Source organism: Anabrus simplex, chromosome 2 (assembly GCF_040414725.1).
Source record: "Anabrus simplex isolate iqAnaSimp1 chromosome 2, ASM4041472v1, whole genome shotgun sequence".
Classification (NCBI taxonomy): domain Eukaryota; kingdom Metazoa; phylum Arthropoda; class Insecta; order Orthoptera; family Tettigoniidae; genus Anabrus; species Anabrus simplex.
The window spans coordinates 754388614-754405232 of NC_090266.1; the positions used below are offsets into that span (position 1 = coordinate 754388614).

Below are 16619 nucleotides of genomic sequence, written 5' to 3' on the forward strand. Positions count from 1 at the left end.
AGACCTATCTGTGTCGGTGCGACATAAAGCCCCTAGCAAAAAAAAAAAATTTGTAACGCGGCAAGGGTTGGTACTTCTGAATTGCGAATTGGCGGTTAATTCGAAATCACGTAATTCGAAGTCCGATTTTTGAGTCCCAACGACTTCGAATTAACGAGGTTTTACTGTATAACTAGAGTAAGGTTTAGACCAATTGAAATACAACCTGTGTCTGAAAAGTTTGGTGAATGTCGCCTAGTTTGTACACCGTGCTAGTTCGGACGATGCGCATTGCGAGACATGACACCAAGTGCCCCCTATCGGTCAACTCAACACAGTTAAATGGAGTTGAACGCTGCAACACATTGCACGGAGTCAGTGTGAGGACTCGTGTCATTGCACAATGGAGTGTAAAATGGAGCAACGCGTTAACATGAAGTTTTGCTTCCACCAAGGCAAAACGACAACGGAAACACACGCAATGTTAGTGCAAGTTTGCCATGCTCAAGCAGTGGGCAAAAAGTGCGTTTCTGACTGGTTTAAACGCTTTCGACATGGAAAGGAAGGTGTTGAGGACGAGGCGCGTTTGGGTCTACCAACCACAAGCCCATCTCCAGACAACATTGAACGAGTGCGACAGATGCTTGCGAATGATCGGTGACTGTCCTTACGAATGATAGCAGATGAAGTGGGTGTAGGCAAGGACAGTGAAAGGACCATTTTTCACGAACATTTGAAAAAGAGGAAGATTTGTGTCCGATTTGTACCTCACAACCTGACAGGCGAGCAGAAGCAAACTCGGATGGAAACTTCGGGAGAGTTCATTGACGTTTGTGACCAAAATCCGGAGGTGTTGAAAACCATAATTACAGGAGACGAGTCGTGGTGCTACCAGTATGATCCGGAGACCAAGAGACAGTCAATGGCGTGGTGTTCAGCGTCTTCTCTGCCTCCCAAGAAAAGTCGGCGCACAAAGTACAAGATTATGACAATGCTGATCGCCTTTTTCGACAGCAATGGTGTCATTCATCACAAAATTGTACCCCAGGGTACACATGTCAACGCGGAATTTTACGAGGGAGTTTTGAAATGGCTACTGCAACGCATCAGACGGGTTCGGCCTGAACTGTACCGGAGTGGACAGTGGAAGCTCCTTCACGACAATGCCCGTCCACACACCGCAATCCGCGTGACCCAGTTTCTCGCTGAACACCAGGTGACTGTTCTTCCTTTCCCTCCGTATTCTTCGGATTTGGCGCCGGCAGATTTTTTTGTTCTCCAGTCTTAAATTAGCCCTAAAAGGCCACTGGTTCAACTGTGTAGCAGGTATCCAACAACGCGTGTCAAGGCTTCTCCGGGATATTCCAAAAGAAGCGTTTGCTGAGAGCTTCCAGCAACTTTACAGTCGATGTCAAAAGTGTGTTGTAAGTAACGGAGATTACTTTGAAGGCCAGTAAAGGAGTTTTGTGTGAAACTTACGTTGTCTTTATTTCATGAGACCATTCACCGAACTTTTTAGACACAGGTTGTACTTCATGTATACTGTAATAAATACATGTGCAAAACATTTCAAATCAAGCTATATTTCAGAAGATGTATAATATTGTATCATTTCCATTAATTGACTTCAAAATGCTTTTTCTGGGATGGAGCTGGAACAAATGAGGGAACTGAAATTTAAAACCCCATGAAATGAAGCTAACTCACCTAGAAGAAAATCCATTACTGGAGAAGCGTCACGTTCATCACCTTTTGTTGTACAGAAATGAACTTTTTTTTCACATACTTTCTTGTTCACACTCCGATGCTTTGGAAGATTTTCCTCATTCAAATTTTGTTTCACTGTTGATGATGCAACTGAAGGAGGCATATTTTCCACAAATTTAGCTTCTGGCTCAACAATAATGTCATCTGTGCTTTTCACTTCAGTATGTCGTTTGAACATTTTTTGTCAAAATTTTTAAATCTTCCCAAATTCAAAGCCAATCAGCTATTCTTTGCCTAGGAAGAAATTTAAAAAATACAGTCAATCCATGAATACAATAATACAAATGAACAATTGATTTTGTTTCCAAATCATTAGTTCCACCAACAAATGCACTTAAATACAAGTTTATTATTATTATTATTATTATTTCAACTGGCTTTACATCATACAATGGGATAATGGCGACAATGGGGAAGGAAAGGCCTAGGAGTGGAAAGGAAGCGGCCGTGACCTTAGTTAAGGTACAGCCCCAGCATTTTCCTGGTGTGAAAATGGGAAACCACGGAAAACCACCTTCAGGGCTGACGACAGTAGTGTTCGAACCCACTATCTCCTGGATGCAAGCTCACAGCGGCGCACCCCTAACTGCACAGCCTACTTACCCGGTCAATACAAGTTGGAAATGAAGCTAAAGTGTACTCAGAATCTTCAAATGCTAGAAACATCAGAGTTCACAATGTCCCTTGTATCAATTATTCAATTAATTATTCCAAAAGAACCATAATGTCCCGGTAACAAATCAATTTCATTCTAACGGTTAGTTTTAGATGAAATTTTTTAATTTGAGGTATAAGCTATGTCTAAAACTTAACATAATGAGTAAATATCACAACATCTCTGCTACAACCATTAAATCTCATCCCAACTTTAACACCATAATAACGGTGGCCATATTTACCCAGTCCAAATTTGGGACGTATGAATGTCATGTCAGTTGTTTGAAAATACAGTTCACCCCCATCCTTTCCCTGTCCTGTTAGGGCAGGCATTGAAACAGAGCATGTTTGACTTTCATTATTACAATTCTGTATTTACCGCTAAATTGAACATTTAAAATAATAATCTTAGGTAGTTTGAATCAAAATGAATTTAAAAATATTAGTTTCATTAAAGTTTGTAAAAATAACAAATAGAAATAAAAATCATGAATTGCTAACTTTGTAGTTCATAAAAAATAATAATATTAACCATAAGAAATCTTAATCAAAATGATTCATTTATACAAAAAACTGGTTTCATTAAAATTTGAAGAAACTAACAAATAAAAAATATAATTACAGGTCGTTTGAATCTAAATTAATTAACTTAAAATTAGTTTAATTAAAGTTTGCAGAAAGTTACAACTAAGATTAATAACAAACGGCAGTTTAAATCAAAATAATAACAGTAAATGCTAAAAAAAAAAAAAAATTAAAAAAAGTACTTTCATTGAAATTTGTAGAAAGTAACCATTCAGTTCTAGTCTGTAAGTGCACCAATCGTACTTCTCTGATGAATACAACTTCTTTATGAACACTTACTATATTTTTACTTTTCCATACATTTCTATACAAGATTCCAAATGATTCATCTGGATAATCAATAAGGCTTTCAGACATCCAATATTCACACATTTTCTTCAAATTTGGAACGGTTATATTTATTCAGGTCCTTGAGAACAGATAACAATCTTTGTTTGGTTACTAGATCTAGCTCAGCCTACTGTGCTAGGAGAGTGTCTGTGTGGTAGAGTTCACTCACAACTTGTTGAACATGTCGTCAAATGAGACAGCTGGTACTGTAGTTTTACACAGCATCCAACTTTGTTCCAAGCCCTCCCATTTGGGTTGTTGATTAAGTTTAACCCATGACAGTTGGTGTAAGCTGTCCAGATTAGCTTTCCACAGCTCCAATTAAGTGATGCATTTTAAATAAATAAATAAATTAATTAATTAATTAATTAATTAATTAATTAATTTAAAAAGTCTGTTTCAACAGTTCTTATAAGTTTCGGTACAACCACAGATATTCACTTACTGCCTCTATTGCAAGCACTACCTCCCTCCAATTTTCTTCACAATCTCATGAAAAATTGCAGTAACACTGTGGGAACCACAGCCACATTCCATCATTAGAGTCACTGAAACCGGGCAAGCTGGCCATGCAGTTAGAGATGCACAGTTCTAAGCTTGTATCCAAGAGATAGTGAGTTTGAGCCCCACAGTCGGCAGCCATGAAAATGGTTTTCCGCGGTTTCCCATTTTCACACCAGGCAAATGCCAGGACTGTACCTTAATTAAGGCTACAGCTGCTTCCTTCCCACTCCTAGGCCTTTCCTATCCCATCATCGCCATAAGACCTATCTGTGTCAGTGCGACGATAACACATTCACACCCGTATCCAAGTTATTGCCTATAGCATGTGTCCATGCTCTGGACCGTATACCAGTTAGCCCGGATAAGCGCTACCTTGAATTGTAGCCATTCCTACATAGCTGTGGTTTATTTTTGCAACAAATATGTGCAAAAGAGATCAGGGTAATACCCTTATGAATGCTTCTACCTGCTTCTACTCACCAGAAACCCCATAGCCTTGGAGATTTTCTCTTCCAAAGCATTTTTTAAAATTCCATTTATGAACGAAGGTTAGTGCTGGCCAAGCTAGCTGCGTAGTTGGTTTGTGATTGTACAAGCGTGCATATAGTCACATTCTGAAGTGTAACCGTGGCATTTAGAGACAATATAAGTGTTGACGAAATTACTGGCATCCTATTCAATGAATACTTAGGTGATGAACAAAGTGACAGTGATGACAGTGAAGAACATTCTCCTGGACACGTAACATAAAGCACAGTACCTGAAGGTTCACCTTTATTTCGCCCCCTGTAATCCCATTTACGACTAAACCTGGTCAAAATATTGAAACAGAAAACACTAACGAGATGTCGTTTGTAAATCTATTTCTCACAACTAAATTTCTCAAATACCTGTGTGAGCAAACAAATCTGTATGCCAGTCAGGTAATCAGTGCTGCACCATGTGCCTTCTCTGAGCACTGTCTTACACAAACCTGGAGTCTGGTGACGATTTCAGAAATGAGACAATTCCTGGGTTTGACGCTCACTACCAGCATCATTAGGAAAACATCTCTCAGAATGTAGTGGACAGAAGATAGAATTTTCTCCACTCCTATTTTCTCAAAAAACATGTCAAGAAATCGTTTTGAAATTATCCTGTCATTTCTCCAGCAGCAGCGAATACGAGCACAGAACAAACAGATTATATAAAATTAGACCCATTTTACAGAAACTTTGTGACAGATTTATAGAGCTTATACTCCCAACCAGAAAATTGCTCTGGATGAGGGAAATACTAACCTGGAGAGGGTGCCTAAGATTCCGAGTATACAACCCGAGTAAAATAATAAAATATGGGATTTTAGTGAGGATGGTTTGTGAGTCTAACACGGCGTATATCTGTAAACTCATGATATATGATGCAAGTGGTGCGAATTTACAAAGCATAGTTTTTTAGCTGCTTGAAAATTATCTTGGTCAAGGGCATACAGTATATATGGATAATTATTACAACATCGTTGGACTTGCGAAACAATTACACGAACAGAACACTGCCGTATGTGGAATAATATGGTCAAATAAGGGTGTCCCGAAAGATCTAAATGAACACCAGGCAATTCTCAAACGGGGCGAAATGACTTTCAGGAGGGACGAGGATGTATTATTTGTTTCTTGGAGGGACAAAAAGGTTATTAGTATGGTAACTACCATCCACTCAGCAGAAATGGTTGAAACAAACAAATATGAAAAGAAAAAAAAAACGGAAACCAGTCTTTGACTGGCTATAATCAACGCATGCATGGTGTTGATACTGCAGACCAGTACTTGGCACTATATCCTTTCATGAGGAAAACAGTAAATGGCCAATAAAGTTTTCTTTTATTTATTGTACTGCTCACTATTTAACGCATTTCGGCTCTCAGAACTCAAATCCTAAAAAACGTAACATTCCTGAATTTCATGCAGATAGTAGTTAGGAAACTGCACCAGGAAAAACGTGAAACCTACATACAAGTACAGTCACCTCTCTCCGACATCTCAGCACCCTCCACTTCATCAACTCCTAGTCCACATCCTGCAATTTTGCCGCGAAAAGGGCACCGGCCAAGGATCCACCATTTAAGTTAGATGGGAAGAGAAAAGAGCATATGCTCTTTAAGTTTCGACCATCAAATACAGTATAGTTCCCAGCAAGAAAGTGCAAAGTATGTTTTAAAAATAAAATTATTAGTGGAACATGCTATTTTAGTGGAAAGTGTGGTGTTCCCATTCACCCAGGAAAGTGTGACATTAGCTACCACACCCTCCAGAGATACTAGAGGACTTCTTTAAGGTATGCAGAAAATTTTGTTTCCATATCGTGTTTAGTTTAGAACTTATTGTGAAAATAATTTGTTGTTGTTTGCTGTCCCACTAATGGCTGGAAAGGCTGTGCCAGCCATTTAAATAGCCCACTCAGATGGTGTGCGTGAATGTGTTAAGCCAATTGTAAAAAAAAAAAAAAAAAAAAAAAAAAAAGTCAGTCAGTCACTGAAAAAGTTTTCAGAAGTACAAGGGGATTTTCTAGAGATGCAATATAAGCCTTGAGCACTTCCAGTATTTCCAATACTTGCATCTTAAGTGCAGGCACAAGTCTCAGCCATTGCATGTACAGGCAAGAGTATTTTCCTGTACTGTACATCAACAAACTCATAGAAGGATTTTTATCTGTTCCATATAGACGGTGTGGATGTAGAAGTTGAATGGCTTCACAATAATGGAAAGTCTAAGTTCCCTGTGAAAGAATTAGTTTTTTCTCACCAATGAGGCATATCTAAAATATGATGTAAGGCTTTTCAGGCATTTGCTCTATAAAACCAGCATTTCATCATAGACCTGACACTAGAGTCATCAGACCAGAATGTGTTGGGGCTACCCACTGATTCTGGGGTGTATGAAGGTGAAGTTTATACACTTCATTAGTTGACTATGATGGACAGTACAAATTTAGGAGTATTTTTGTGTTTTTTCACTTTTCTTCTTTTTTGTTATTTTCCTTTGTTTCTTTTCCCATGTTTTCATTCTTTCATTGAATATACGGTACATAAGTGACATAATAACATGCATTTGATTGTTAATTTTATACATAACATTGATGCAACATCATGAGTAACAAGTTGCACATTATATATATATTGAACTAGGAATGCTGGCCTAGCATCAGTACTTGAAGTATTTCGAATTTAAAATACGTGCTGCGCATGAGGAGGGCCGACCACTGCTATCGAACCTAGTGTGAGCCCGCTGCTGGCCGGTCAAGGACAAACTATATCACTTCAAACATTCTATTCTTTCTATGGCTAATAACTACCTTAAATAAAATGGTACAATTACTTTAACTACATCATCGTGTAACCAGTATTAGAACCTACATAACTACCAAGTTTTACAAAAATCTGCGAAGGATTCACGGAGTTATTGAAGGTTGAAGTGATAGCTGAATTCCGTGACGCATACGGCAGACTCAGTATAAAAGAAATAATAATATTATTGGGTTAATGTCCCACTAACTACTTTTACAGTTTTTGGAGATGCCGAGGTGCCAGAATTTAGTCCTGCAGGATTTCTTTTATGTGCCAGTCAATCTAGCAACACGAGGCTGACGTATTTAAGTGCCTTCAAATACCACCGGACTGAGCTAGGATCGAACCTGACAAGCTGGGGTCAGGCGGCCAGTGCCTCAACCGTCTGAACCATTCAACTCAGCAGTATAAAAGAAGCCAGGTGACAAGCCTAGGTACAGTACTATCCCACAGCCCAGCCATGTCGGTTGGCTGATGGAAGTTCTACGACGTGATACTGTCAGTGTTGAAAATCACCAGTTAAATTCTACGAAGTGCGTCATATAAGGTGACTAAAATATTTTCAATCAGTAAGGAACTTTAACTTTGCATCTCAAGTAGTGCAGTTTTGAACTTGTACTCTTCCAAGTGACATTACATGTCCGGAAACATTAATTCGTAATACTGAACAGTGAATTCGAACTTATAGTCTGATAGTGAATTCTAATATTAGAAATTGTGTTTTGAGTGGAATTCAGATATTGAATTCAAATTGTGTTTTTGAGTGGAAGCATTAACTCAAGAGTCTTTAGAACACTGCATTGAAACTTAGGTTTTCTTGAGTACAGCTCAAATGAACGGAACTAATTTCACTAGCAAGTGATTAGAAAATCATATCAATATCTTCATATGTGTTTAAACTTAAAGTAGTAATATCAGTGAATGGAACTACATTCACTCCATGTAAATAATCTGCTAGTGTTATCTTTGTGCCACAATTATGTGTGAATGGAACTATTTTCATGTGTAGGCATTTAACTTCTTCAACTAAAAGTAAAATTATTACAGGTGAAAGGTGACATACAGGTGCGTTCCATAAATAATGCGACCAAATTCATAAAAAATCATTTATTGAATATATTCGTACAAATAATCAAAAATCTTCAAAATAGCACCCTCTTGCGTTGATACACTTCTGGAGGCGGTGTTTCCATGCCTGGAAGGCATCCTGGAAGTCCTTTTCCGGAATGTCCTTTAGAGCCGATGTACCATGCACCTGGATTCTTTCAATCGTGTACCAATGTTTTCCTTTCATGACTCCTTTTAACTGAGAAAACAAAAAAAAGTCAGCGGAAGCCAGGTCAGGACTGTAGGGAGGCTGGGGAACCAATGGGGTGTTGGTCCTGGCCAGGAAGTCATTGACAATGAAGGCGATGTGACTCGGCGCGTTGTCGCGATGAACTTTTCAAGTGTCCTTGATGTCGCTTCGGCAGCGTGAGACCCTCCTTTACAGTCACAATGCGGAAAACGGTTGTTTTTGCCATGTTTAGAGTTTGTGCTATCAATTGAAGGCTCAGCCGTCTGTCAGAGTTCAAACAATCGCGCGCACGCGTCACATTTTCGTCGACTCGTGAGGTTGATGGCCGTCCACTGCGAGGTTCGTCGGTGATCTCCTCTCGGCCCTCCATGAACGACTTGTGCCAATGGAAAACTTGTAATTTGGACAAGCAATCAGCCCCAAAGGCTTGCTGAAGTAATGGAAACGTTTCGGTGGTGGACTTCCCAGGTTTAACGCAAAATTTGATAGCATACAGTTGCTCTACAGAACGATCCATTGTGCCGTGTTACATGAACTCAATACGAGCTTGACAGAAACGCACGTCCTGACTCTCCGGCAGCTCGCTGCCGAATGAGACAAAGAGCGTTTGAAGCTAACATCCCCCTCCACCTAGCTCAGCAGGTTAGAACACGCTGCGGTGTACAGTTGCGTCAGAAAAAAATTGGTCGCATTACTTATGGAACGCACATTGTAGCACTGTCATGTGCAAACTTGCAAACAATCCAAAGCAATAGTAGGATGTACTAAACCTCTATAAGCATTTGTGTCCTCTTTCATCGAACAGTGAAATGAAATTATTTATTTTACAAACATTCTTTAAAACTGTGCCAAGTGAAATTTATGAGAACAATATACCTTTTCCAACATCAGCTGTAAAAGGTGATATGAACTTGTCTTTCTTGAATAAACAAAAAAGTTCAAATTAAAAATTCATTTAAAGGCAAAACTTCTCACTGTACACTCTTCAATCCGATGTGCCATACACACCTCCATAAACGCATGCTCTTCAAGGTAGCCAAGTAGGAGCATATTTTTCCCGGTACAAAGAGGAGGTAGCAGAAGTGGTACCCATAACTTCGGGGCTGATTTGATTGGAGAAGACAATTTAATAAGCAAAGCCGTACATGCAAGGCTTATTTCAATCAGAACACTGATTAGTAAATGAATTAGCACATTTAAACATTTCAAGTTGAATCAAACAGACATTCATAAGAGGCACAATGTTATAATAGAAATTCAAAGACTATATGGAACTTCAACTTTGGATTTTTCAGTGTACATAATTAACAGACTAATAAGTGTTGAATATTTTGTGGCTGAACTTTGAACCATTGAACTTTAATGGTGAAATTGAAATTTATACTAAGTGGATGTCACTATTAGTAAACATGGAAAACATACTAGCAGCTACTGAAGCCTTAAATGTTAGTCTAAACGAAAGTATCACAGAATCCAACACTTATTTAGGACGCTGAATAAATTAAACTAATGCCAATATGACTATGATCGGTGGTAACTTGGGTCGCAGAGCTGAAACCAAAGCTAGTATAGGAAATATCATTGCTCAGCTCAACGAAACTAATGCTGCAACCAATACCAATACAACTCAGCTTAATGAATCAAATATCGCAACTAATGCTAGTATAACTCAAATTACTGAAACTGTTACACACTATAACATACACTCTCTTGAACTGACTGACAGCTCGATATACATACTGTTCGATCAACCGTCTAGAATTATCGATTTCTGGAAGGGTTCTTACAACCCTCTAAATGGAACACACTCAAAACACTGATCGACCAGCTAGTCGAATGGAGTACTCCAGTAATGGATCCAGCTCGAAACTTCAGTTACTGTTTACCAATACACATGGAGATTTGGTCAACATTCTTAATGTCTCTACATGTGTCTGAATAATAAACCTTACAATAAGTTTCCAGAACAGATTTCGACTATATCGATTTTGAGGTTAAACTTATACACAATACGTATTTGAGGTTATATAAATTTACAATACGTACAGTATTTACAGGAAAACCATTTATTAGTCATATTTAACATTTAGTAACATATAGGCCTAATTTAACATTTAATAAAATCAAATTAAAATGTATTAAACATAGTAATTGAAGGTTTTACAACAGTTAGAATGTCATACCTACAACAATTATCCCCCCTAAAACCTTCAATATCTATCCTGTACATTCCTTACTCTAGGTCTTAAATTATATCTAGGTGTCCTTATATCTATGTCTTCATCTCTCTTATCCTCCAAGGTAGGTATCAGTGTGTGTTGATCCCCCATGAAGTCCGCATTCTTCTGGGGCCCGTAGAAAGTGCCAACTCCTCGGTCTCTCCGTCTTCTTGTAGGGGTTGAGGTAACGCCTTCAATTCAGTCGTATGCACCTTCGTTGGCGGTGTAGTCTTCAGGAGATACACACCATTTCCCAACTTCCTATCCACCTCAAAAGGTTCGAGCCACTTTGGAACCATCCCAGCGTGGAACTTTTTAAGTTTGTTGCTGAGGGGATGGTTTCGACGAAGAACTAGTGTTCCAGGTCTGAACTCCCTTTCCTCCAGTGCATCGTTGTTCTCAGCTTCTCTCTTTGAACGCTCTTCGGCTTGGCGGTGCACCTATTGAATCTGCCGCTGGTTCCGCACATGCCATATATCAGGATCCTCCGGTTTCTCTCTTTGTCCATGAATGAAGTCCCAGTCGCTAGTTCTCTTCATTGGACGACCAAGGAAAAGTTCTGCAGGTGAGAAACCCATGACGCGGTTAACCCACTGTCTGATGGCCAGAAGGGGCTCATGTAGGTGTTGGTCCAACTTGGTATGTTCTTTGTCGACCAAGTGAATCCGAAACATAATCATCTTTAGCTCCTGGTTTGGTGGGATTCACCTGTGAATGGTATATCGGTGTAGTCCAGTGTTCCATCCCCCACTCCAACAGAGCTTGCAACCACTGTCTCGAGGTGAACTGATTGCCATTGTCCATGAGTAGACACCAAGGATAGGCATACCAACTGAAGACTTCCATCCTTAAGAGTTGTACGATACGTCCCAATGCAGCTTCAGGGATGGCGAATGCTTCCACCTATCTGGTGAATAGATCAGTCACCACGAATATCCCCGTCTTTCCCCGAGATGTCCTAGGGTAGGGTCCCATAAGGTCAAAAAAAAAAAAGGCTGATGTGGTCCGCGTCCTCTCATGCTGGTACTCGCCTTCTGGTTGTTCGCCTTAGTGCGAGCACAGATTGCCCAGGCTTGGACATAGTTCTTGATGTCCTGACGCATGTGTACCCAAAAGAAACGTCGCCGAATCAAAGAATAGGTTTCCTCTTGACCAGGATGACCGGCTTCTGGATTATCATGGTATTTTCCCAAAATCCTTGCAATTTGCGACCTCAGAATGACGATGACCAGAAAAGATCCAGGCAGGTGGGAACTATACTTAAGTATACCGTCTTCGAGTCTGAAGTTCTTGTAGCACACCTTAAACTAAGCTGGACAGATCGACAATCAGTGCTGCATTTGCTGATCCAGGATACCATTCTGTTTCAGGGCATGTCCTCAGTCTGCCACTTCCTTATTAAATCTAAATCGATCTCATTATTTCCTTGCCGGATAGCAAGAAGCACAGGATCAGTTTGAGACTTCTTAGTTGGCCCAGGAACCTCTCTCTGGTAAATTCGTAGTTGATTTCTGTCCGTCCTCAGGATTTCTTGATAGACTGTCAGCAGCTTGATTGGCTGAGTTTGTAAAGAGTCTGAACTTCCCAACAGCCCATACAACTGCTAATGCCTCCTTCTCGGCTGTACAATAGTTTCTCTCAGGAGCAGAAATTTCCTACTGGCATACTCAATTATATCCTTGCCTCCTCCTTCTCTCTCGTGGAATAGTACAGCCCCAAGACCAATGTCATTCGCGTCCGTCTGCAAGCAGACCTCCCGGCTTGTATCCAGATAAGATAGACTTGGAGCATCACAAATAGATCTTTTTATTTTCTGGAAGGCTGTTTCTTCCCTTTGGGTCCATTTAAATGGTATGTTTTTATTGAGGAGGCCTGTTAGCAGAGCAGCTTTCTCGTTTCAAAGTGTGGTAAAATGCTACTCTATCACCCACAGAGGCCTAAAAACTGGCGTGCCTGGCATTTCGTATGAGGCCTTTCCTGTTCCTCGATGGCCTTATTCTTCTCAGTTTGTCTCTCCAAGTCCTTGTCCGTCAATACATGACCTAGGTACTCAACTGAGTTTGATGCGAACTGACATTTCTTAACTTGGCAGGTAAGTCCATGAATCCTCAACCTCTCTAAGACTCTAGCTAGGTGTTCCAAATGGTCCAAAAACTTCTTGCTGTACACGAGGATGTTGTCCAGATAGACCTGGCAAAATTCGCCTGTGTATCCGGACAAGACTTCGTCCATCAGACGCATAAAGGTGGCTGGAGCATTCTTAAGACCAAAGGGCATGACTCTGAATTGATACAGTCCTCTTGGGGTGGAAAAAGCAGTCATCGGTCGAGACTCTTCTTCGACTTCCACTTCCCAGTAGCCAGAGTTCAAATCAAGGGTAATGAAGACTTTTGCCCCACTCGCTTTACCAGATGTTGGATATCCAGTATGGGGTAGGCATCTGATATAGTCTTGTTATTTACCAGATGTAGGTCCACACAAAGTTGGTAATCACCATTTTTCTTCTTAGGTAGTACTACTATTGGAGAAGCCCACCCTGATCATGAAGGTTCAATCAATCCTTGGTTCTCCATTTCCTTGACTTTTTTCTATTACAAATTTTCGTTTATCTGGGTTAAGTGGGTAAGGCTTTTGTTTAACTGGGGCATTATCCTTACAAATTATTTTATGTTTTACCCTTGTGGTAAAACCGATTTTATCAGTATTGACTTCAGAGAACTTATTCAGCAACTTCTCAAGGTCTTCCTTCTCCTCCACCCTAACAGCCCCGTTTTCAGATCGGCCAATACATTGGTTACATGTGATTATTGTTATTATTATTCCAATCGATACATTGGTTTCTAAAATTTCTGACTCAAAGGCTTTATTTTCTACCCATGCCAACTTATATCTGTTTTTATTACCAAAGAATATTTCACTGGCTGTATAATCTATCACTACCCCTTATTTAGTTAAGAAGTCGTGTCCTTATATTACGTCGGGTATCAAATCCTTGACAACCTTTACTGGTATATCTATGATTTCAGTAGAGCACTTGGCTTGAAGAAAGATACAACCCTCAATCTTGTAATGTATGTCATGGGTTGCCCCCTTGACTGCTGCCACCTTAGCAGGGTGAACAGGTTTTAATAATTTTGTCACATTCATGTTCACAAACGAGTGTGAAGCTTGAGTGTCAAGGATACAGATGGAAGGCTTGTCATTAATCATCAAGTTAATAGCCAGGTGGGGTGGATAAGGTTCATCATCACTATAGATTTGACCAATATGTTTACCTTCTAGCCTGGTGTAATGTATCTGGGGCTTCTTCATTCTTCCGGAACCATCCTTGCCCTCACTTGAACAGTCCCAATCTAGTTTTCCAGGCAGTGGTCTTTTAAACGCCTGGTCTGCCCACATCAGTAGCATTTCTGAGGTTCCTCCGCTGTTGAGGTTTTTCTTTTTGAGGCATGGTAACTTGTTTCTTCATCTAATTTTGCAACAATGTGATGGAGCTCTTCAAAAGTTTTTGGTTGTGCCACCTTAACAAGCGATTGAAACTTATCATATAACAGTTCAATTATAAAAGGGACGCTCGTGTCAATTTTTTCCCCCTTAAAGAGCTGGAGTTTTTGAATTACGAAAGCTCCTGCTCTCATTCCACTAGGTTGTGCTTCAGTTAGGAACTTTTTTTTGTACCGAAGTTTGGACAGCCTCTGAGTCAAACCTCTGGATGAATTCTTTCTTGAATTCCTCCCAGTCAAGGCTGAGCCCTTTAATGTTCTCCCACCAAGCCCCTGCTGATGCTTTTAGTTGCTGGCTGACAATTGGCAAGTATATTTCCGTAGGTATATTTGTCCTACCCAGTAGAGACTCCGACATCTTTAGAAATGTTTTAGGACACACCTCGAGCCTCACATGAAATTCCGGTAGGCTATCTTTGATTACTCTGGGATCAACCGGTATCCCAACGGGGAAGTACATACCTCTGCTAGGTTGACTACTGCATACAGAAATATCTTTCTCCAGGGTTCGAATTTTTTTATTAACCTTGGATTCAAACTTCGTAAATTTCTGGCCTCATTCGGTTCTGAAATTGTTGGATTCCCGCTCAATTTTCCAATCTTCTCCTCGACTTTGTTTTCCAAGGTGTGCATATCACTTACTACTTTATCTACGTCTAATTCTAAGATGCTGATTTTGTCATTAATTTTTGAATTATCTTCTTTCAAATCTTTGACCAAAGAATTGATTCGGCCCTTTATTTCTTCAGACTGGGCCTTGATTTACCCCCTAGAGTTTCCAGACTGGGCCTTGTTTTTATTCAGACTGGGACCGAATCAAAGCAGTTAGTTGTGCGAACATAATGCCCACCCGGTCATTGGTTTCTTCCTCTGAGATGACTTTAAAGTCGAAACTGCCTGGGTCCTCCTCGTCTATCAAATCCTGGCGCAGCCTCTCTTGTAAGTCTGCTTTGCTTCCAGCTGTCGATAAACCTCGGGATGCCAGCGCTTTTCGTAAAATCGCCATGGTCATTTGGTCGATCTTCATTGCTCAGTCTCGAAGTGTCCTGTCGCGGTTGCCAATTTATCGCTATCAAATGCAATTTTATTTGACGTAAATAAATATCACATGAGAACACATTCACTTCCTTGATTAAACTACTTTATTGTCACTGTAAGTCACAACACACAATTGCACACAACAGCAAGTGACACTACAACACTTAATAGTGGAGTACCCTGAAGTTGATTCTGACAAGTACAGATATCAACAACACTGACTCGCGCACTATAACATACACTCTCTTGAACTGACTCACTGACTGACAGCTCGATATATATATATATATATATATACTGTTTGATCAACTGTCTAGAATTATTGATTTCTGGAAGGTTTCTTACAACACTCTACACATCGATCGACCAGTAAGTCGAATGGAGTACTCCAGTAATGGATCCAGCTCGAACTTTTGGTTACTGTTTACCAATACACGTGGAGATCTCTCCAACATTCTTAATGTCTCTACATGTGTCTGGATACTAAACCTTACAGTACAGTAAGTTTCCGAAACCCTCCAGATGTACCAAATTATAGCAGAATACACCTAATATACGAACATTGTAGAGTTTTCTACAGCTTTCGACTATATAGATTTTGAGGTTAAACTTATACATATTATGTATTTGAGGTTATACAAATTTATAATACATATTTACAAGAAAACCATGTATTAGTCATATTTAACATTTAATAAAAGATAATTTAACATTTAATAAAATCTAATTAAAATATATTAAACATAGTAATTGAAGGTTTTACAACAGTTAGGACGTCATACCTACGACATGTAGTTGGTAAAGGCATGGCGGAGCAGGCTTGCATATCAGGTGGGAGGTTCTAGTCCGAGGCGAAGGTTATAAATTTGTGAAATTTTTGTTTAATACGTACCGCACGCAATGTAAATTCAGTACCCGCATTCGTGCAAATTGTGTGTGAATGAATGTGTTTGTGGCCCTAAGAAGGGCCGATTAGTTACCAGGCCGGACACATACAGACCAGAAATAATAGGAATACAACTGCCCTGACAATGTTTTATCGCAGCAAATGCTCAATGTGATGACTGTTTCGGTTTATGCACATTCAAGCCCAGTGTTCAATAGATCATCTTGCGCGCTGAAGCATTTCAGGTGTAACTGCTTAGCAGGCGTCCGTGATTTTTAGGGAAGCAAATCTTAAAGACTGTGGATCAAGGTTGAAGTGAGGATTAAGGTGGTCAGATAATTTATAATCAATCTGTTCAATATTCTCGGGTAATTCAAAATTGACAAAATAATAGTATTAAAATGTATTTAACTAGTAATGTTTTATAGATAATTATACTGATTATGTTGATTTTGTACTTAAATAGCTTATATAGAGCACAACACTGAAGATGTTGGGGAAGTTTATTGACTTTTAGGTATTGCCGGAGGTG

General features: G+C 39.7%; 1 long non-coding RNA gene across 1 annotated transcript in view; it reads right to left on the reverse strand.

The window, feature by feature from the left end:
- Positions 1-1777: 1777 nt before the first annotated feature.
- LOC137498389 (uncharacterized) overlaps positions 1778-16619 on the reverse strand; it is a 40954-nt gene continuing 26112 nt past the window's right edge. Inside the window, exon 3 of the long non-coding RNA XR_011017774.1 lies at positions 1778-1980. This is a non-coding gene — a long non-coding RNA (uncharacterized lncRNA). The remainder of the gene's footprint in view (positions 1981-16619) is intronic.